Consider the following 23,025-nt stretch of genomic DNA (forward strand, 5'->3'; position numbering starts at 1 on the left):
GTCACAACCCCTAGACTGATACTGTATAGATTTTATTTATTTTCTTACATTTTCCATCTCTTTTTTGGGTATTTCTTTCTGGGAGATACCTCTAGTTTTATTTTTGAACTCCTTACTTAATTCTTTATGCAGCAATCTTATCTAAGGGCTTCTTATTTTTCTCCATCCCTCTTTCACAGCATTCTGCTGCGTTTTAATGATGCAATATCTCCTCAAATGTCTCTGAAGATAATAATTATCTTTTCCCTCTAAGTTCTCTCTTGTTTCTTGAATTATATGTTCCTTCTGCTGTTATACATTTTTTCCCTCTGTTTTTCTTGGTCCCTTTCTTTCATGTTGAAGGCTTTCCTTTAGAGGCCTCAAAATTCTTGGTTATCCATTCACTTTTAAGGACAAGGCCTTGAAACTAAGAACTTAATATGGGTCAGGTGATGGATGTGAGTCAGGCTTCATTTCAGGGTGATCAGGCATGAAGCTGCCATTTCTGGGGGCTCCACAAAGGCCAGAATTCTGAAGGCTTTGCCGTGGAACCATTTATTCCTGTAGGGAACCATCCTCCAATTAGCCTGAAGTGGAGAAGAAAATTATGTAAAAGCTCTGTAGTCCTGAATTTGCATTAGAAGTATTAATATGAACTCCCCTATCTTGTATCTGCAATTCCTTTCTGAAATACAGAGAATGCTGGTTTTCAAGGACATAGGAGATAGTAGAATCTGCTTCCACTTTCGTGCCCTAGAGTCCAGTTTGCATATGGAAGCCGGCGTGCTCTTTTTAAAAAAGAAAAAGACTTTTAGAAACTTTTAGATTTACAGAGGAACTGTGACGGGCGTACAGAGTTCCCACACCCTACCCCACACTTCGTTTCCCCTATGACTTACATCGCAGCTTACTGTGGTGCACTTGTTACAATTAATGAATCACTATTGATACAGCATTTTAAACTAAAGCCCATACTTCATTCAGACTTTCTTAGTTTTTACCTAACGTCCTATTTCTGTTCCAGGATCCCGTCCAGGACACCACATTACACTTAGTCATCAAGCCTCCTTAGGATCCTCCTAGCTGCATTTGTTTCTCAAACTTTCCTTGTTCTTGATGACTTTGAGAACTGATTAGGTATTTTGTAGACTGTTCCTCAGTTGGGATTTGTCTGATGTTTTTCTCATGATAAGGCTGGAGTGGATTTGGAGGATGAGGACCACAAAGGTAGAGTGATTCTCACTACATTTCTCAAGCAAACATGCTTCACCTGACTTGTCACCACAGATGTTGACCTAGATCACCAGGCTGAGGTGGTATTTGCCAGGTTTCTCCACTGTGAGGTTACTTTTCCCTTCCTTCTCATGTTCTTTGGAAGGAACTAATTATGCTAAGTCCATACTTAAGGCAGGGGAAGTTATGCTCTACCTTCTTGAGGGTAAAGGGTCTACATAAATTATTTGGGATTCTTCTGCACAGGATGCTCTTTTAAAAGCATAAAACACATTATGTCAAGCCCTTGAATGAAATGCTCTAATGACTTCCCAGCTTTCTTAGACTAAAATCCAAACTCCCTAACCATAACCATAACCATGCCATCTGGTCCCCATCTGTGGTCTCTATGGACCACACGGCCCTGGGCGATCTGACCCCACTCCTTAGTCTGGGTTGCCTTCTAGGTTCCATGTGATCTGCTCCCAGCTTCTCTCTGACCCCATACCATTCCATTCTCCTCTTCTTGCTGTCACACTGGTTTACTTTCTATTTCTTAAAAATGTCAAATGCATTTTCATCTTAATGGTTTCACCCTAGCTGTTTCCTTCTATCTTTGCAGGGCTGGTTCTTCTCTTTCTTTTTTTAAAAAATTTTTTGTTTGTTTGGTTTTTCTGGGGGGAAGAAGTAATGGCCAGTTCTTTCTTTCACTGAGGTCTTAGCTTTCATGTCCCTGACTGTATAGGAACCAGCCACCAATTCACTCTCTACTAAATCATCCTGTTGCATTTTCATCATATTACTTATTATAGCCTTAGCAATTTTGTGTTCCTATTTTGTTTACTGTCTACCTCTGCCCATCAAGAATGCTCAAGTATTGTGAAAACAGTCTTTGTCAGTCTTGTCCATTGCTGTTAATACCTATACCCAGAACTGGTCCTGATCCTGTATCAGTGAATAAATGAATGAATTCACTGACCTTCCTCTGGAGGCAGACAGAGGCAGAGGACACAAAAATATAAAGACAGTCTACTCTCTTGAATTAGAAGTTTCTGGGGGGAGGGGATAGCTCAGTGGTAGTAGCCTAGCATGCACAAAGTCATGGGTTCAATCCCCAGTACCTCCATTAAAAACTAAGTAAATAAATATACCTAATTACCTCTTCCCCTAAAAATAAAAAAATACATTCTCATTGATTTAAAATGTTCTACTAGTTTCTGGTGTACAGCATGGATTGACCTTATGCTAAGGGCATTATGCTAAGTGAAATAAGTCAGACAGAGAGACAAATACTGTAAGATATCACTTACATGTGGAATCTAAAAAAGTACAACACACTAATGAATATAACAGAGAAGAAACAGACTCACAGATATAGAGAAGGAACTAGTGGTACCAGTGGAGAGAGGGAAGGGGAAGGGGAAGATGGAGACAGAGGATTAAGAGGTACAAACTATCAGGTATAAAATAAGCTACAAGGATATATTGTACAACATGGGGAATACAGCCAATATTTTATAATAACTATAAACTATTAAGTAAATAACTAAAAATTACAAATCACTATATTGTATACCTGTAATATATAATATTGTACATCAGCTCTACTTCAATTTTAAAAATATGATATTGTAAAATATATACATAAAGTTTAAAAAATGTTTATAAAAAGAAGTTTCCGTAACTAAGCAGTTGAAAAGGGTTAAAGCTGGTGATTAACTGAGAAATCACTAAATAAAGGTAACACAGCGTGTGTTTTTAAAAGGAAATTCATTCTACGCATTCTTCCACTAAAGCATGGAGCTCTCCACCACCTGGCTTTTCAGTTGACTTTAGGTTAACTGAACCAGAACTAAGTTGGGAGCTTCATAATATTTGCATGGTTAAAAGCACTGCCACCTCCAGTGGTATGTTTTAAATAAAAAGAAGCCTTCTTGGACTTAAAATCTGCACTAACATATTCCATGGTCAGAGATTAAATTGTGTTGGAAAGGAAACCAACTTGTTTCCCTTTCCTCCTCCGTTGCACAAGCAGACTTTCAGTAGCTAGAATCAAAACTTTCCAGGCATGAACTGTTCTTTCCATCAAAGAGCTCTATTGGCCAGTACCGATGGGCTCGCTCTTCTCTTTCAAGAATGTAGCCAGATGGACTAATCAAAGAAAGAGGAACCTCTGTTACAAGTAGATATGTAGATAGATTATCATTAGTCAGCAGGAAAGAGAGAGTAAAGGACACTTTGCAACTTATTTCTCAAATATATAGGATAGATTTTGTATAATCCAAGTTTAATTTTTACACAGCAGCTCTATATTCAGAAGGGCTGGTATATATGGTCTGTCCACAGTGCAAAGCACTACACTCTAAGCTTCTCCTTCCTATTTGATGGAACAAGAGGGGTCCAGTCCCCATCAATATCCTCTTCACAACCAGCTTCTAGTGCCTTCCTCCCTCAGCCCCAGGGCGTGACCAATTATATCAAAAACCACTGATGCTGTGTATAGAGTATAGGGAGTCTTTGAGTCCAGAAATTCCACAATCTTGAGATTCTGTAATTTTCTATCAACATCATCTTTGATTGCTATTATGGTTAATTATCTCAATTTATTCACATTATAATGGTGTTATTTTATTGCTTATGGTTATTTACTGTTTATTGTACTGTTGCTATAGGATTCAACCCTGTCTTCTACACCCTTGCTACTTACATGTGGTCCGTGGCCACATTTTGGCATCATGTGAGAGCTTGTTAGAAATACAGACTCTCAGGTCCCATCCTGGACCTACTGAATCATAACCTGTATTTTACAAAGATCCCCAGGTGATTATTGAGCTCAGTGAAGGCTGAGAAGCACTGCTTTAATCCATCAGCCTGCCCCACACCGTGCAGACGGCACCACAGAATCACAGGCCTCCAAGGCCTCCTGTGGTTCACGTGCCTGGTTCTGAAGCCTCCTGCGTCCTCTGTTTCTGACCCCACGGCCTGTCTTTCTTCAGGAGGCCTCGCTGCCTGTATGTGGGATCCAACACTACTTCTGCGGCTCTCGCCTTTTCTTTCCTTCTTAAGGATCCTTCCTCCGGTTCTACCACCAAGGGGACTAGGGACAGACCTGAGAAAGGCAGGGAGCCAAGAGGGTGCCTCAAAGATGGGGAACAGAAACCATCTTAAAGTACTTTGAATGAAAGTGTTTTATTAAAAAGCTACAAATTCCCTGGAAACCAAAACAAAGTTGTGTCCTCAGGATTCAGGCACCAGGCTGCCCCAGGGCCCTCAGACAGCTGCCATCTAACTTGGCTGCTGTGTTTCTTGATCAAACAGAGTGGGGCAGGGTGGTTGATGGTTCAGTCTGGGCCAGGGAGCACTTCTCTGTGCATTAGGGAGGGATGTGCGCAGGACTGTCCAATCAGCTGGGTTTCAGGGTTTCAGGGTGAGTTTGCAATGGACAAATCTAGCAGCTGGCATTGGGGGGTAAGACAAGTTCTCTTAGCTGGGAAAGCAGCTGGGGCAATTAGCATCTCTAATATAATACCTTCAATCACAGTAAGGAAGGCGTATGCTGAATAGTGGGGTAATCCTTGTTTCTCTAGATCAGCTGACCTATAAGATAGCGTTAGACTTCTAGGCTCACTAGAACATGATGGCTAGTTTAACATGAATTCAGCTGTATTTATAATTATCCTATTGATTTATTATTTTGTTTTGTTTTTCTTTTTAATTTCCATTTTTTGTATTAGTTTCTGGTGCACAGCATAGTGATTCAGATATATATATATATTCTTTTTCATATTCTTTTTCATTATAGGTTACTACAAGCCTTTGAATATAATTCCCTATGTTGTACAGTAGGACCTTGTTTATCTACTTGTAAAATAGGTTTTATCTTTAGTCATACTTGATATATCACTTCTTAAGACAGTGTCCAAATTATGTGAAGACATCATACATAACATAAATAATCTTTTAGTAGCCCACGGGAGAGTTTCACATACATTTAAATATTATTTCAGTTTAGGTTTAACTCAGAAGATGTTGATATTCTAGTTCAAAAGTTTTAAATGAGTACAATTCTGGATCAGTCTGCTTCAGTCAATGTTTTATTTAAAACTTTTGGTTTAGTGAAGAAAAAATTACATCTGGGTTTGGTTCAGTGTTCTGCAAATAAGCTGGTTCATTCCTATTTTTGTAAACAGGATATTCCCTGCAAGTTCTAGATGTGTATATAGTAACACAAACAGGCCTTAATTATAATTCTCTAAAAGGAAGGAGAGAAAACTAAAAGTCCTCTTGTTCTCCTCGTCACCAGATTGGTTTCTAACTAAACCATCTTGATTAATGGGTTTTTGTGATATTTTAAAACTCTTTCTAGTAATGGAGATGCCAAACTGTCCCTGGTTAGACCATTCCAGTATGTTTCTCCCACGGGACAGTCTTCTGTATAATTACCTGCAGTTCCTCACTTGGCAATTTACGTTCCCAGCCTTGTTTCCCACAGCTTTCGAGAACAGTTGGTTACTGTCTTTGGTCCGTTGAGCAAATGAAGAAATTCAACTTTCTTAAGCTGAAGATAAATATCACACTTTTGAGTACAGACTCCTAACTAAAGGTGTAATTAACTTGTCCTCAGTTTAACACCCAGGTGGCTTTAGAAGCTGCAGGTATGAGGTTTAAGTAAATCTGACAGCCACACTTTCATACGATGCTAAGCAGTTTCAAGAAAGCTGCAGAAAGATACTTTTTGCAAGCTGAAGACACGTGAAGCTCCTGTCTTTATTGAAAGGATATCGCTCTACCTGAATGAGTTCCCAAGCAAATGGAGGTAATCGAGAATGACAAATCTAAGATGCAATTACAACAGTATGCATTTTCCATATCTGTTAAGTGGATTTGGTCAGGGGCTAGGGGACGAGGATGTAGGCACATTTATAAAATGGAGGAGAAAAGACTAATAGTGAAATAGGGTTATATCGACTTAGAATTCATAAGGATTTGGACAGAGAGGATTACATTTACCTTTGGTTACTTATAAAGAGAGACCTTTCAAAGACACATTAATAGGACATAGAGAATTTTAGGGAACATGTTTAGCTAAAGAAAATAAGCAGCCCTGCTTCTTCACATTTGATATGTAGATCTTAAATAATCCTTCTCTGCTTTTTAAAGCAAATTTATCAGGAATTTTATATGGGGAAACATTGTTAATGACACATTTATAATATTTCTATGTTTAAAAGTAACAGAATATTTTAATTCAAATTCTAATTTAATGTAGTCTTTTCCAACAGCTTAATTTACTTAGATTTTACTGTATGGATGTGCCAGAAAGAAATGCTTTGGAACAGTGGAGTTTAAAAAAAAATTTTGGAAAATATAATCTCACTAATAGGGAAGGTCTTCCCAGCCTGACTTCAAGTAGAAGGGAATAATGGAATAAGTAAACTATGCAGCGAGCTGGGGAGTTTTTACATAGAGCCAACCTGGACTTCGGTGAACCAATGCCACCTGCCCTAAGTACTGACTGTATGATCTCTACACTTTGGAAAAGGGAGAGTGTCTCGTCTCATAAAGACTAGGGGATTTCTTGAGACAGGAGGGCAAACGATTACACAACAAGACAGGTTTATTCAGAGGGATGCGCTGCGAAGCTGACAGAAGTGGCCACTGTGGTCAAGGCCTTCAGGTGCTCCCCCAAGCTCACTCTCACCCAGCCCTCACTCCCCAGGAATGCAGCTGTCCTGGCCTGGGCAGTGGCTCAGTGTGGTCAGGGCTGGCTCAGGCTGCAGCACTGGTTCTTTGATTTCTTTCTTTTTTTTTTTTTTTTAATTTTTTTGGGGTCTTTTTTTTTAGTGGAGGTACTGGGGATTGAACCCCAGGACCTCGTACATGCTAAGTACGTGTTCTACCACTTAACTATCACTCTCCCCCCCTCTTAAACTTTTTTTTGGTCTTTTTTCCCTTTTTAATGGAAGAAATAAAAGGCTGATTCTGTTCTGGCATGAGAGAAGGCCTTCGTGATGGTTCTCTCATAGATTGCTCTGCTCTGTTTCATCTTTTGGTGAAAAAATGTCATAAGATGCAATCAGGAGAAGAATCCTGGCTCTCCCAAATCATGCTAGGCTGCTAATCTCTGACCTCAGGGCTTCATCTGTGTAGGGTTCAGTAACCCTTACTTTAAAGCCTGACTAGCAAGATTTCAGACCCATCTGCCTTGAAGGAATCTCTTTAAAATGCTATTTATAGTGCATAATCAACATAATCCTATTTGCAAGTATAGCATCATAAGTAATGAACCATTTGATTTGCAAATTTCCTAATGCCATTAATCTAACAACTTTTGTGCCAGGTCAAACTGCCTGAGAGGGCTGCCTTCACTAATAATATTTCCAGACTGATGACTTGGTAGTTTATTTCAAGTGAGATGGTGTGGATTATAGGAAGGGGATATTCTGGACAAAGGGGGTGTTCTCTGCATCCTTGTGTCAGGTCCTTTGTTAAAGTCAATGAACGCTATAGGATTAGGTGCCATCTGATTTTGGCCACTACATGGCTGTGTGGTCTTGGACCAGGCACTTAACTTCTGAGGGGACTGGGCTAACTGGACACTACACGATCCTCTCCTCCAGGGAGACCTCCCCAAATTTCCACAATGAATGTCTCTGCCCACACCCCCACAGTGCTCCATGTGTGTGCTTCTATTGTATAACCAACTGCATTATATTGAAGTTATTAATTTACAGTCTTGTTGATCTTAAACAAATTGACTGCCAGTTATTTCTCCAGCAAAAATGGGTTTATTTGGTATTGGCAAAGAATTGCAATTCGGGATCTGCAACCATGGTGAGCCATGTGCAAGTCCCATGCAAATCCACAAGACAAGGAGAGAACTCTTTTACAGAGGGGAAAAGGAAGTTAGGAGGGCTAGAGTAAACAGAGTCCATTGGAGGAGTCTGAAGTATAGTGGCGACTCATTGAGTTGTGAAAGCCTCTCATTGGCTGAGATCTTACCAGGCAAGAAGAAGAGGAAGCCTTTCTTCTTCCTGTTTAGCTCTGAGAGCTTCTCCTCCTGGCCTCCTGACTCTATTTTAGTTGATGTTTCTGTTTATTATTTTTTACAGACTTTTTTACTCACTAGAGCACAAGCTCTGTAAGGGCAGGGACTGGGTGTTATTCATCCTCACCCCCTAGCACCTGGCAAGTGACTGGCACACAGTAGGAAATCAACACATTTGGTAATCTGACCTGATTCTAAATTCGGCACTATTCCAGAATTTCAGGGAGAAGTCAAAATGGGAATCTATTCAAGTAATATTTGCTAGTGAATCTTATCATAAATGGTGACCAGTGAAGTTGAATGACGATTCTCATCCTTGACTACAAGTCAGGATCATCTAGGGAACTTAACAACAAATAAGCAAAAACAATGCTCTGCCCCACGCCCCACTCCTCATAACCAGATTCTTATTTATTGGTCACTCTTCCTACCCTTTTCTGCAGAGGGAGGGTCACCACCCCCAGACCCTCCCCCCAGGCATTTCTGTGTGCAGCTAGTGTTGAATAAATGTTACTGGTCTAAACCCTACTCAAAGTGGGTATCAAGCTACTACTACCTAATGGAGTTTTAAAACTTCATACATAAAACAGCAAACCAGTGATGCATGCTCTTTGTATAAAAAACTTAAAAAAATATAAGCTGGAAGATAAGAGTACCTTTAATTTTATTATTCAGACGTAATTACATTTTTACATTTTGCTATATCTCCTTCCCAACATACATCTTCCTAAGAGAAACGCAGATTCTTTTGAGTAACTTGCTTTTTTCACTTCATAGTAAATTGTAAACAACACCTTACTATGCCAATAAAACCTTTTCATCACCACTACTGATGAATTTTTCATGGGCAGAACTGAGTTGTGCTTCCTTCAATCTCTTTCTTTGCAGACCTAGATATGGCATAATCTTGGATATATTTAGAATTTGTTTTGAAAATAGTGTTGCTTTCCTTAACATCCTAAACAATCATTTCCTACAGAATGTATCTAGTAGAGAATATTTTCTACTTTTGGGGTATATATTCCATTGGATGTAAATAGCCTTTTGGATACAACAGGAGTTCTGAGGGTAAGTGATCACACCAGATTGCATTCCTATGGTTATGTTAACATAAACAGCCTATACTTAGATATAAAATTTCCTTGTGAGATTTTTCTTAAATGGTTTGAATTCTGTATACAGGATACACAAAACAATGGTACTCAGCTATCAAAGGGTAAAAATTTTTATATGTAAAAATTACACAAATAAACTCAGTGTGTAACCTACATTGTAGTCTAAAAACAGAATGCACCGACAAAGTTGCTGCCTGATCCTTGTAAAGGGTAAAAAGAAAAATAATTTCTGAAAAATCACCAGCTATATCTATGGGGATTGACAGATTATCCAGATACCACATTCCTGAATCACCAAAAGATTCTGGAAGGAGACATTTCCCTTCCCCTACAAAATGTCCCACTTCCTAAAACAAAATTTCCAGAAACCCTGGAAACCACCTGCTATATTGAGCCACCTCTATTACTAATACTTATGCTAAACATTAACACAGAGTGGTTTTAGTCCGTTCTCTCCCAGGGCCGCCACTTCCTCCCCTGGGGAATGTGGGAAAGTCCATGGTTAGAGACTTACCCAACTCTTGTTTTGTGCTACAATATACATCTATCCTTGCTTAACATCTTTAATGCATTCCTAGAAACTCTGCCACTGAGCACAAAGCTGTTAAATGAAAAAGTGCTTTCATTCATCTTAATGGGAACAATTATGATTAACTCCATCCCAATCCAAGGCACCTAACCACATTTCACTAGTCTTCATAAAAACATTTCAGCTGAATGAGAAAGACAGGAAGTTATCTAAGTAATATACAACAATGTGAAAATAAATGAATGCAATTTCTAGATAAAAAGCAATAAAAGTTTATCTAGGGAGGGAGAGAAGTCTGCTAGTAGGTGCTGGTGGGTGGAGGAGGGGTGCAGGGCACGAAAGGTGAGGTGTCAGGTGATCGACTCAGGCAATGTTTCTGGGGCTCAGGAGTGCACTCAAACTACATTTAACAGTAAAATTAAAGCATAGCAAAGCACCTTTACAGCAATTTAAGATGAGAGGCTTCGGAAATGCGTGGAAATGGCACATGCGCACCACAGATCAAGGAGCCCTAGACACTGCTACCTTATCCCAGGGACTTAGTGTACACATGAAGGCAAAGTATTTCAGGTTCATCCAAACCTGGGGCATAATTCAAATTTGTTCTACATGGTATTTGGTAACTAGAAACTTTTGTACTGAGTAAATGGATGAGAGTGGTTTTGACTGAAGCGGAAATGTCGAAATAGCACTTCTTATGGTGTGTTTATTTAGTGTGTTTTGAGTGAAATATTGTTACTCCAAAAAACCCAAAACCCCCAAATTCAAAAAAGTTGTTGCCTGAAAACTGGTTTCACTTTTCAAAAGCCATTATGGTGAAATGTCATTAATTGAAAGTCTGTCAGTTAAGTCTGGACAAATATGCTGTAGTCAGAGGCATGCTTTGGTCCTTTAAAAGTGAGTAATGTGGTTCTGGATGTTTCCTTTGTATGGATCATTTCACCCATCTGGATAAAGTCCAGGATTTCTCATAATGAGCTTGCTTTTTAAATTTTCTAATTTTAATTTCCATTAAAGAGACAGTTTACTGGTAGCTCAAAGATTTATGTGAGTACAAGATGGATTTAAGATAATTGTGGAATGTATAATGAATACACAAAAAGGTTCTAGAAAAGCACAGGGCAGTTATCACATTTTTCAGGAATAGCTGAGTCTTACCAAATGGCAGTAATCATTTACTCTTTCAGCCAGCCCTTTGTCGCTATGTTAACAGCTCGGTCATATCTGCAGTCATTTCCATGTTTTAAGCTATCTAGGCATTCCATTTTGCTGGAGCATGGGAGACTTTCAGCATTAGGAAATAAAAATTCCTTACACATGATTTGCTAATTGTTTGACGTTAGCTGTTAAATAATCGGAGGGGCCGGCACTTTTAGCAAGGGAGTGAAGGATGAAGCTGAACGCTAAAAATAAGATGCTTTCCTTGACTAAGCCAAAAATAAACCTCTGGTCTTTCATTTAAAACATATGATTACTACATATTGACCAAGTCAGAAACAGAATAAAGTGGCAAGGAGTGATTTTAATTTTGCCATTCAACATGTGAGAAGTAGGAGGTAACTGTCTTTTTTTTAAAGGAAGACCTTGGAAGACTCTAAAATAAAGGGTTATTTTCACAATTATTCAAGCAACCTACCCACCTCCTCCAAATTCAAACTATAGCTACAAGGGAGAAGGAGGCCTCCAGTGATGTTATTTGGGAGGGGAAAGGGGGGATGGGTCTCGGAGGGCAGAATATAATGAAGGTCTTGTCTTGCTACTCTGCATTTCCCCCTTGGATTTATTAGGTGTGTACCTTTTCTTTCTGTAATACATTATGCACTCCCTCTAGTGTCAGAATTTGTATATGATCCAAAACCCTGTTTGACAAAGTGCTGCTATAAACGTTAGAGTAAGGTTCAGGCTCCTAATTATGTCATATTTCAAAGATATTAAAGGCCACCTAATAACATGAAGAACGGCCCTGCATGAAGTCGCTCTGGCTCAGAAAAGAACACATTTCAACCTGTGTTATGAGGCGACCTCTTCCAAGACTTCCTCTCCTCCCAAAGTGACCTATAAATAAGTTGAGGGCTTTATGAAAGCTTTAAATTCCTCTAATAATCTGAAGTATTTATTAAATTCTAAGTTCTATAACTTAAAAAAAAACCCACATTAAAAACACATAAACAATGACCAGTACTGAAAAAAACCTCAGCTAGAAAGGAAAGCCTGGGGGGACATCATAAAATATTTTATCATCAAGATTTTCAGAAGTTTATTAGCTATTTTCTTTCCATGTCTCTTTAAGGAACCAGAAGTTATAATGGCTGTTGTTTGTTTTAATCACCTCACATGAACTCTGCTGTTTGTGGCCTCCCCAGCACAGACTCCCCTCCCACTTCCTTCTCCCTAACACGCCTCTACACTGTTTAGCTCTTTCCGACCCAGCCCAGAGGCTTTGGGGAAACATGACACCTCCAACTGCAGGAGTGGCCCTGAGTGACCTGCAGGTAATCCCAACATTCAGCCCAGCGATGACTTAGGAACAGGCATGTGACCCAATTTGGGCCAATGAGATGCATCAAGGAACATTCTTCTTCACTTCTCTGGGCCAGCTTCCAGAAGTGACCCTTTTCTTTTGGATGCTGGCATGCACTGATGCGAGGTCTAGAAATGCTGCAGGCATCCTGTTACTCTGTGAGGATAAGGCTTACACTGGGGGAAGTTGGGGCAAAGGAATCACAGGGTGATGCGGCACACGTCCCTGGACAAATCAGCTAATAGTCTGTGCTACTGGTGGGCTTCTAACTGTGGGAACCAATATGTGCATGATTGGTTAGGCTAGTTTAATTTGGGATTTTTATTACTTGCAGCCAAAATGATCTCCAAAATTACAACTATTGTCATATTTAATTAAATAATCTTCTTATACTGAAAACCCAATTACATATAAACCCAGTTTTGCATCCACTTTCATGCCAATTCATGCAGAAAAATACAATACAATACAATGGTCAGTTAATGAGGACTGTATTCATTATCTAACCACCCCAAAACTTGGTGGTTTAAAATAATAATAAACATGTATCATCTGTCAGAGACTTCGTGGTTCAGGAATTTGAGAGCAGCCTAGCTGGGTGGTTGCAATCAAACTCTCAGCTGTGGCTGCACTAATCTGAAGGCTTGACTGGGACTGGATGACCTGCTTTCAAGATGACTCACTGACACAGCTGGCAAGTTGGTGCTGGATGTTGGTGAGAGGCCTTAGTTCCTCCCCACATGGCCATGCCACAGGCTGTTTGACTGTCCTTGGGACATGATTTCTGGCTTCCCTAAGAGTGAGTGATCCATCCCAGAAAGTGAGAGCCAGGTGGAAGCTATGCTTTTTATGACCTAACTTCAGAAGTCACACAGCATCACTTCTACCACACTCTAATCACTGGAAGAAAATATCTGAGTTCATCCCACATTCAATAGGAGGAAAAGAGGTTCCACTTTTTGAAGGGAGGAATGTCAAAGAATATACAGCCACCATGAGGATACTCATCTATAGATCATATACAAGGAACCATCATTGATCTGTGCCTTCCTCAGGGCTCTGGGACTGTAACAACTGTAATAATACAACCACCATTTAAAATTATCTCAGACCCTCTTTAAAGAGCTCTACATATATTAAGCCATTTAATTTTCATATCAATCCTATAAATTAGGTACTGTTACTTTTCCATTTTCCATATAGTTATGGAAACTGAGTCACAGAGCATTATGTCCACAGGTTATACAACTAGTGAGTTTCAGGACTATGACCTCTTGGTTTGTGTTCTTAAGCACCTCATATTCTCTCCTTGCTAGTCTACACCTGTAGGTATTGTCCAGGAGTGTTATTAGTAATTAATTAAATTTCATTGACTGCTCCTCACGCAGAGCTTAGACCCTCCCAAACATTCCTGGTAGTTGCCAAGGGCTATGTCTATGTGCTTATGAGAGGCTATTACGCGGCAAAAGCCTAGCCTGCTTTTCCTCTCTCCTCTTCTGGCTTCCTTCTTCAGGTTCCCACTGGGTATCAGCATCTCCCTCCCCATGGTCACCAGATAGAGGGGCATCAAGCTGAGCTGTTAGGTACCAGTATCCCAGAATGTTTTTAATGAAACATAGCTTTCCGTTTTGACTTTGATGGTCTGCTGTACTTCCTCTACCCTGAAAGTACACATCTCCTTTCCTTGCAAATGAAGCCCATTTCCTCCTGCATCTCTCCCCATAGAACCTGCCCCTGCCTCTTCTAGGACAAGTCCTTCTCTTGGAGGCCCCATGGTGTTCATGCTAGCTAACCTCTGGCAGACCTTCACCCCAGGTTCACCAGACATGTCCAGGTGGTCTGAACCGCAGGGCCAGAAAGAACTTAGGCCCCATCTGTGATTCCTACCACATTAGAAAAGGAAACGAAATTCCACATTTCCAACCAAATTTCAAAAAAATGGGTATTCCTAAATAATTCTCCCCTATAAATAACTCATTTCCTTACCTATAATTAACATTTTCCCCTGGATACTTGGACATTTCACATACAAGTCAATTAGTGACAGATCTTTCCACCTCTATCACATGCTCATGAGGCTTCTTCCATCCCTCTTTCCAGAAATCTCACTGAGCAGCTGCTGACTCCCAGGCAAGTGCCACACAAAGGGAAGCCAGCACTGAGCAGACAGACATGTCCCCTGACTTCCCGGAAGGTTAGCCAAGCAGGGCATAATGGAATGGGGACCACCACTCACAGACCCTATTACAACAGAGGGACTTGTGGCTGTGAACATATGGTTGAAACCCTTTAACTTCTAGATTCGACACATTTCCCTGAAAGGAAACCAGGAGTCTTTGGAATTAGGTGCACTGAATTCTTGCCTTTGTGATTTTGGCGTGAAAGTCTTGCATGCCTCGTAAGGGGGGACATCAACACAAGAAATTACAGGCAGTTTGTTTTTATAGCTGGAAAGAGGTATCAATTTGTCTTCAGCTGAGTCGGGGGAACAGGCTCCAGCCCACATTCATCTTTCCCTGGCTCATTTACAGTGTTCATAATCTGTACCACTCTCGCTGGCGCTTGGTTACTGCTCATGCACCATCTGGTACCATTTTAAATGGCTTCCAGCCCATCCATGATTTAGCTGCCCAACAAGCTAGTTAGGTCCTTGAAGGCAGGGAGTTCCTTTCCCCTTGGGGCTGTGCTCAGGCTGGCTCTGATGTCACCTTAGGCACCTCAGTAAGCCCCACTGTGTCCTAGGCATCCCTGTGGTGTTGCCACCCCTTTTCCTCTTCAAACCCATCACTGTGGACTTGACCTTTTTGCCCCAGCATCTCATCTTGCCCCCATCTCCTCGGGACCTAACTGTTATCTCCTTTTCTCTGACCTCTCCTCAGCTGGCAGGTGCTCTGCTGTCTGCTCATGTGAGGCACTTACTGAGCATTACTGAATACTGCACTGGGCTAGGTACCACAGACACAGAGGCAGCTGGACATGGCTCCTTGCCTTAAAGGGGTTTGTAGTCCCAGCAGGGGAGAGACTCAAGGGGATCAAGGATTCTGGGACCATGTGAAAAGCAACAGGGCAGAGGTAGGTGCAGGGTACTGTGAGAGCTCCAGGAATGTAAATCAGGTGGGAGCATTAAATAAGACTCCCCAGGGGCAAAAGAGGGTTGGGGTTAACACTTAAAAGGGTCAGTATGTGATAAACAGATGACCTTAAAATAGTCAGCCTAAGTAGCCTAACCCACTACCATATTACAGATGAGGAGAGAGACTCAGTGAGGGGGAGGTCACTGTCAAAGTCATACCCCCTGCTGCTGGTGAAGCCAAGAGTAGAGCTAGGACTGGAGTGTAGCCAGAATTGGTGGTGAGGAGGGTCATGGAAGGGTGATGGTGCTACAGTTCAGGTGCAGAGCAAAAATGGAAACAGAAAAAAGTTAGTATAATAACTCAGGTGAGAAATGACAGGTGAAAATATGATGGTGCCATGGACCAGGTGGAGGGGGTGAAAAGTGGCCAGATTCTACCTACATTTGAACGGGAAAGCTGACAGAATTTGCTTATGGTCTGGATACGGTATGTGGGAGGAAGAGGAAATCAGGATGGCTCTCAAGTTTGGGCCTGAGCAACTGGAAGCTTGGAATTCAACCATTAAGATGTGGAAGATGGTAGAGGAAATAGACAAAAATAAGAATTTATTTTGGAACATGTTACACTTGAGATGCTACTAAATATCCAGGTAGAGATGTCTACTTGGCAGCTGAATACACAAGCCTGGACTTGGGCTAGTGATGGATATTTTGGATGTATCAGCATGTAGGTGGAATTTACAGCCAGGAGAGGATGAGATCACCTAGGGAGAGAGTGAAACAGAGAAGAGGTCTGAGGACTCAGCTCTGGACACTGCCATGTTTGGAGTGGGAAAGATAACGTCATAGGAAGAGAACCAAGAGAGGATGGTTTCCTGGAGGCTAAGTTAAGAGAATATCTCTAGAAGGATGAAATGATCTCCTGCCAAATAACACTGATATGTTTAATTAAATGGTTAGTGAGAAATTACGTTGTCTTTGGCAAGATGGAAGTCATTAGAGACCTAATGAGAGCAGTTCTGGCAGAGTGAAGGGGAGCAACAGCCTAGATGAGTGGATTCCAGAAAAAAAAAAAGGGAGCAGAGAAAGTAGAGACAGAAAAGCCTTTAGAAGAGTTTTACTATCAAGGGGAGCAGAGAGATGAGGCAGGATCTGGAGGAAGATGTAGAATCAGGAGAGTTTTTCCTCTCCCAGGTGGGAGATGTCAATGTCTGTGTTTAATGGGAATGATCCAGAAGTGGGGTGTACCTGTTGACCCAGGAGAGGGAGGCTACTCCTGCAAGAGCCACTTTCAGAGCAGGAGAGAGGGTGGGAGGGCGTGCTGGAGCAGAGAGGACATGGGGGGCTCTCCACCTTAACAGGAGAGAAGGCTGAGGATGTGGGTACAGGGAGACGGGCAAGTGGCTCTGGTGGTGGGAGTGTGTGGGAATTTATTTCTGGTTGTTTCTATCTTCCCTGTGAAAGAAGATGCTAAGAGAAAAGTGGGGAAGATGTTGTTGGGTGTTTGAGAGGGAGAGAAAAAGCTTTCATTTGAAAGAGCTAGGAGATTGGGATAGTGGACTAGCTGGTCAATATTGGGGCGGGGGCAACAAGACCCTGTTAGAGTCTTGCGCTCACATATTTACAATGAGGCCAGTTGTGTGTCTAGCTTTAGTCACACTCAGCTGCCTGGGTGCTGGTGAGAAGTAAGCTGAGGGTTGCATTTAACCAGATGTATTGACTGGATGTTTTTGATGATTTGACATCTAGTACTTTGCTGACCCTGGAGAGCTCTCCCTTCCCAGGGCTGCCAGTTCCTAGAGATAGTAAAGGATGCACTGGTTAGTGTGCCTTCCCTGTGCAAACCAACCAGTCTAGAGCCCGCACTCCCCTCCACCTCCTCTATTGGCTTTCACATTCTGGGCTTCTATTCACTGCCCGAATCACCCCAGGGCCAAGTAAGGACAACTACAGACAGCCCCCAGAGCCCTCTGAAAGTGTTCAAACTAGCCTATTCTAAATCTGTTTACCCTGCCTCACCCCTCCTTCCTGTGGAAACCACAATAAAGGCTCTTGACCGACTCTGGTGCTTCCCTGTGAGACCCCGCCCCACCCCCAGCACAGTGTGCCCCTCCTCTTGGGATCTGTGAGTGTAACAAGTTATCTTTTCGGTGGCAGTCATCTCCTGATCTGTTGGCCTCCCCATACTGAATAATAACAAAACCTTCATTTTGAAATACCAGGGTCATGTTTTGCCAAGGTTAAGGGAGTAAATATAAAAATGAATTAAGGAATAGGAGCTAAGGAAGGAGGAAATTCAGGACAAAAGAGGTAGAGTGACAATTAAAAAGTGCTAGGATCTATACATTGGGGGGGGGGGTCTGTCAGGTTGGAGAACTACTGGAATCGTGTGACTGGGAGGGAGGTAGGAGAATAAGGGACAGTGGTCAGACAGTGGGATGGCTGCAGCTGAGATTATGGGGAAAGTGCCCTTATTGACAAGGACTGAATCTAGGGCATGGCCACAGCAGTGGGTGGCTGATGTCGGGGGTGGAAGTGAGGAAAATCACTGGAGGAGTGGAAGTCAAGGATGAGAAGTCAGGGTTTTAGAAGAATCATCTATGTGGATGCTGAAATCACTAAGAATTATATTAAGGATGGTGCTGTTGAGGGGAAGAGAGTGAATCAGATGCTAAAATCCTCAAAGGATAAAGAGGAGTGGCCTGGAGGTGAGCAGATGCCTATGACAACTTTATGACAGTCTTTAAAGGCAATAATACATCAAACACAGAATCTGGGCATAGAACCGCAGCCCACTTAACTTATTCCTAGAACTCAAGTAGAGGGAGGCCATTTATCTTTGTTGGCCAATAAATGTAACACCTTTTTTATAGATACCAGTTAGTGCATCAGCATTCAAGCAGCTGAATTACCCCAGAATTTCCTAGAGGTGCCCGAGGGACTGTCAATGTGTGTGTGTGCGCTCGCGCTTGCGCGTATCCACATGCATGCGCACTCTCACGGGGTGAGGAGGGGAGGAAGGAGGAAAGGGGGTGTGTGGAAAGGGATTAACCGTCTAGTAAAACAGAGACTGAAGAGATGGGGCTCTGTGTTCCCTGCTCTATGTCCATCCAGTCTGAGAAACTCTGTTTTCCATTGTGTATATTTGGGGTTTTCCTTGGTGGTGTAAGATATACATAGGACACATGCAACTCTTTCAAACTTACCCATGCTTATGAATTTAGGATTCAAAAGGGATTCCAAACACATTCCTTTACAAATACCACCAGTTTACTGTATGGGTTTTCATCACGCAGAACAATTATGATGAAGGGCATAGGATTTAAGTCATGTCCCATATAAAGCTATGAGATAATGGACTGGGATAAAGATGTTCTGGTCTACTTGAAATAAATTTTTCAGGAATTCCTCTTTTACTGCAAGCAGTTTATTTCTCTCATTTCATTTGCAAAGTTTTTATTCTAGTAAGTGGAACTGAAGTTTAGGCGGAGGTGTGTAACACATACAGACAAATATAACCATTGATTTTTTTGTGTGTGCACTGATAGAGTTTTATTGAGGCATATGTTTTGTCAAGATGTTGTGACATTACCTCAGGGAAGGCTGACACATTCTCCTGACTTTACAATGTAAATGTTTTGACTCAGCGAATGTTTCCTTCAGGACAAACATTGGAAGTTGGCAAATCCAGTTTGCTAAAAAGCCTCCTGGATTATATACCATTCATCCCCAAAGATGAAGCCTGATCACGGAGGACTTATTTTTTGTTTGTTTTAAATCATAGAGAAAAGCTTAGAGTCTTAGGGTTATTTCTCTATGTGAAAAGTCAAGAAATTGATCTTGTCCCATTTATTTTTTTCCTGAGAAGGCAATCTTGCTTCTTCTTTTTAAAGCAAACTCTGAGAAGTGTCCCACCAGATAAAATGAACAAGCAATAGGTCTCTCACTCCAGGGCACAATGTATTGAATCAAAAAAATAAAAGGCTTGCTTATCCAGTATTTGGGTAAATTTGCTGGGGAATAATGAAATTGGCTCACCCAGTTTTCCTCTGAAGTTCAAACATGCCCGGAGCAGCACTCACTCCGGGGATTTCAGACAGATTACATTTGAGCTCTCCAGGGCTGGCTGTGCAGAGCGGCACCAGCAGAGGCCACAGACGATTTATCTGTACTTGTGTGAAAGCCCGGTCTTGATGTTCAATGTTCTACCTCAATTACGACTCCCTGAGAAGGCTCGAAAATTCTCTGTAAGTCTATGTGGGGTTTTTCTCCTCTAAGAAACCAAGCAGTGAACCTTCCTCTCAGCTGGTGATAACAAGGCTTAGATGCCAGATGTTATCACTGTTGCAGACGGTTTGGGTCATGGGATCCAGGGGTCACTCTTTGAGCCTCACTCGGTTGGAGTGCCATGATTAGAAAAGAGCTGTTGGATGGAGCAACATAAATTTAAACCTGAATCCCAGAGCTTAAACCCAACATCTTGGACCACTATTCTCTTACACTTGGTGGGGGCAGTTTTTGATGTAAATAGGATACGCTTGGTTTTGAACATTTCCTCCTTTTTACCACACGTCTGACAGATTCAAGCATGAGAGGCAATGCAATCAAGGCAGGAAGAACACTTTGAAGTCAGAAGACCTCAAGACCTGGCTCTGATACTAACAGTGCAATTATGGGACAAATACCTAACTTCTCTGCGTTTCAATCTTTCATCTGCCTGACAGAGCTGTTGTGAGGGTCAAGTGAAGCTTTATAAAGGCTCACTCAGATACACAATGTATTCAATGGAAGGCTACTGTGCATACTTGAAACACACTCACAGATCCTTGTTGTTTAGCCTCTCTGTGCAGAGAAATGAATGTTAAGTTGTTTTGATGGGGCTGGCTAGATGCATATCCAGTGCCCAGGATAACTTCTGCCACATAATTCCTACCATATTTGCTCCTTGTTGAATGAATGAATAAAGGAATGAAATTTTCAGAGACATAAGTGTCTGGAGTTAGAATTTGTGTCCTATGGGTAGGCTGGCTGGGCTTCCAGTGCTGCTACCACCAAATACAAGTACATTCTCACATTTCTCATTGGTTCAGGAGGATCTGGGGTCTCCAGTTGCTGTGATGGGAACAGATGATGCCAGTTGGTAGATGCCATGGCAGACCTAAGACATGAGGTTACTTGGAGGGTCACTTGGGTAAGTGAGGAATGAGTGAGGGATACTGTTAGAGGAAGAGACTCCAGAAGCATCTCCTTGGAATTGGCTCTAATCATTCTTTCTTGGAATAACTCCAATCATTCCCAGGATAGTCATGGGCCTTGATGTGCAAGGGAATATCTGCCAATGGTTGGCCTAATTGGGAGTCACATCATCAAAGATGCTCCCTAGGGTCCCATCCCATGTGAAGCCTTTAGCTCCCACTTTCTATTTGGAGGAGAGAGGATTTCTTTTCATACTTAGTACAAGTTTTTGGATACAGAAAGCTGAGGAGAATAACACTCTTTTTAGAGTTAAAACCTCAATAAACAGCAAATCATAATTCTTCTTGAAACCCTTAGAGATCTGAGGTTGTCAGCAACCAAATCGTCTGAAGCCTAAGCAAAGACAGGGTCTTCTAAGGAGAGAAGAGAGGGAAGCACTGGCTTAGCTGTGCAGAACATAGACAGAAGAGATGCCAGGGTCACAAAAGGGAAGAAGAATTCAGCTAAAACTTTAAACAGTTGCAAGGCCAAGTGTGAACTAGGATGAGAGGATAGAATCCTGGGCAGCCACAGTCACAACAGGAGTGCACAGGTCCTGCACACTTTTCTCCACGAACCGTACCAGCTACTTATTCAGAAAGACTGGGCACCAGGCAGAGACTGGCTTGGAGGGGGCAGTGGCCAAATAATACGCATAGATACTCCTCCCTCCAGGAGGTGGAGTTTAATTCTCTCCCCTTGAGTGTGAGCTAGACTTAGTGACTCATTTCCAAAGAAGAGAGTATGGAAAGTGGAAAAGTAACTTTACAGTGGAGAAAACTGGTCATGCTCAAGGTCACATTAACCAGCAAGTCATGAGGACATCACATTCCCTTATATATGCTATGAGAAGAGTGCTTCACCTCTGTGATATTTATCCCTCACATCCGTAACCCCTGTCTAATCATGAGAAAACAGAACACAAAGCCCAGTTGAGGGACACACTACAAACTACCTGACCCATGCTCTTAAAAAGAGTGTCAAGGTCATGAAAAACAAGGAAAGATGGAGAACTGTCACTGATGAGACTAAGGAGACAGGTGGACTAAGTGCAAAGTGGGCCCTTGGGTGGGATCCGGAACAGAAGAATGCCAGTGGAAAAACTGGTGAAATCCAAAGTCTATGGTTAATAGTAATTTACCAGTGTCAATTTCTTAGTTTTGATAAATGCACCACGTTCTGTAAGATGCTGACATTAGGGGAAGCTGGTGAAGGATGTGTGAGAACTCTCTGTATCTTGGCCAACTTTCTGTGAGTATAAAATTGTTCCCAAACGAGGGGTGGGGGAAATTTTGATTACACGTGGGGAGGAGTGATCTTTTTGAGGTGATAGCAATGTTCGATAGGCATGTGTCAAAACTTATTGAACTACACCCTTTAAAAGGTGAATTTTACTCTATGTAGGATATACCTCAATATCCTATATTTTTAAGGATTAAAAACATCCACATCACTGTGGGGGACTTGTGTGGATGTGAGGCTTAGTAGAGAATGAAAGTGAAAGCTTCACTCTGTAGTAAATGCATCACGCCCTTGTGCTTCTGCTGAGAATCTCTCTTTCAATATGGGGAAAATCATATTTACCTCAAATTGCTTTTTTTTAAATGCAAACGATGGGAGATGGGCCAAACTTTCATTCTCTGTAGCCCAGTAGGAATATTTACAGCCATCTCAGCAGCTCTGGCACAGTAAATGGAACCAGAGAGTCCACACTGCAACAGAAAACTAGGAGGGGGTGGCGAGGGTAAGTCAGTTTCCTCTCTGAGTTTGCCTCCTCCCATTGGCAGAACAGCTGCACCACAAGAGCCATGCTCACAGCAAGGGGGTGGCTCTTTAGAGTAAAGTGGAGGAGGACTTTTAAATGTTAAAAAAAATGTGTTAAAAAATACAAAATAGCTTAGAGTTATTAATACAATTTCATTTATCTTGGTCCCTTAGTCCCTTAGGGAACCGAAGTAGCTGTCCTTCTAGAGACATGGTCTGCATACGCCTGTATTCTTTTTAACGCAACTAGTGGCGTATTATACACTCCTCTATTCACTTCGTTTCTTTTTAGTATTATTTTAAAAATATGCCTGCCTCATTACAAGATGAATTTGAAGCAGATTATTATATACACGTAAAATAATGGTTTAGGAAAGTAAGATTAGAAGAAAATAGAACTAAGCCAGGGGTTAGTTTAGGACAAAATATTCATCCCTGAAGATGGTATTCATCCAGAGAGGTGGGCTACTAACACAGCTCCAAGCTCTCTAGCAGCTAATACCAAGGAAAACTGTTACATGACTATCGTGTCCATAACATATTAAAAAC

The sequence above is a fragment of the Camelus dromedarius genome, chromosome 7 (assembly GCF_036321535.1).
Source record: "Camelus dromedarius isolate mCamDro1 chromosome 7, mCamDro1.pat, whole genome shotgun sequence".
NCBI lineage: Eukaryota > Metazoa > Chordata > Mammalia > Artiodactyla > Camelidae > Camelus > Camelus dromedarius.